This window comes from Octodon degus, unplaced genomic scaffold, assembly GCF_000260255.1.
Source record: "Octodon degus isolate 3935 unplaced genomic scaffold, OctDeg1.0 scaffold00060, whole genome shotgun sequence".
In the NCBI taxonomy this organism is placed as follows: Eukaryota; Metazoa; Chordata; class Mammalia; order Rodentia; family Octodontidae; genus Octodon; species Octodon degus.
This window is the reverse complement of record NW_004524636.1, coordinates 7,565,951-7,567,044: the sequence shown is the minus strand read 5'-3', so window position 1 is coordinate 7,567,044 and position 1,094 is coordinate 7,565,951. Positions and strand designations below refer to the sequence as shown.

The window sequence follows — 1,094 nt, the reverse complement described above, 5'->3', positions numbered from 1 at the left end:
TCCTCTCCTCTCCTCTCCTCTCCTCTCTTCTCCTCTCCTCTCCTCCTCCTCCTCTTCCTTCTAGTAATATAACTCATAGCAGGACACTTCGTAGAACTCAGAAGCTCAGAATTTAGCACTTTCCTGGCAGGAAAAACTGGTATTTTGGTATTTTGGAAGAGGCTCCTTTGAGCAGAGTGAGCTGGACTTTTGTAGATATTCCTCTTAAACTAGTGTCAAAAGGGAGATTTGGCTGAAGAGTTACAATGGAAATATTAGCATCATTTTCCCATGCCTTACTCCCTTCCTAAGAACACAGGTCTGAGTATACTGTGGCCTTCACTTCTCCCATGAAACAATCTCCTAGAACCGGTGGGAGGGGAGGAGGGAGGGGAGAAGGGAGGGGAAGAGTGAGGGGAGGAAGGAGGGGAGGGGACCCCTCCCCATCGCTGCCTCAAGTTCTAGAACTTCTCAGTCTTCCTTCCTCCCAGCTATTGACTGCTGAATGGCTCAAGGAAAACCTTCCGGATCAACTGGACACTCTGGCCACACCCCTTGACAGTCGGGTGTTGTTGCTCCCTTCCACAACAGACTGAAATTCTAAATCCACGGCGCTCACATCATTTAAAATTTTCCCTATCCCTGTTATGTTATTTAAACTTTTCCTACATATCAATTAGTTTGAAATAATAAGTCTTTAGGCTATCCATTAATTGCTGCACTGTAGACATGATCTGTATTTAAAATTATGCAAGGAAAATTAAGCTGAAGCGCGAAGGCGTCTTGTCTAACAGCAAAGTCTTCTTAGCCCTTCAGAGCCGCGAAAGCAGAGAATTGGGGACGGCAAATACTCAGGAGGCTCCCTTGAGTCTGTCGTTTGCCAGTGTGAGATGTGAAAACAGGCTGCTCTGGCTACAGGCTTGCCTTCCTGGCTTTCCTGTTTTCATTTTACTGTATTTGGTCATGCCGCGCCAGAAGAAAATGATTGTCAGCCAAAGGTCCTTTTGTAGAAGTTTATTATGAATAGTTTAAGGGCGCGTGGGCTTCATAATTAATTTCCCTTCTGCTCCTCCTCTTGAAAAAGAAAAAAAGGAGGAGGAGGAGGAGGAGGAGGA

At 45.7% G+C, this 1,094-nt stretch overlaps 1 protein-coding gene across 1 annotated transcript in view; it reads right to left on the bottom strand.

Moving 5' to 3' along the window:
* Positions 1–1,094, bottom strand: part of Plcb1 (phospholipase C beta 1) — a 784,962-nt gene that overhangs the window by 24,939 nt on the left and 758,929 nt on the right. The gene's annotated exons all lie outside the window — the stretch shown is intronic.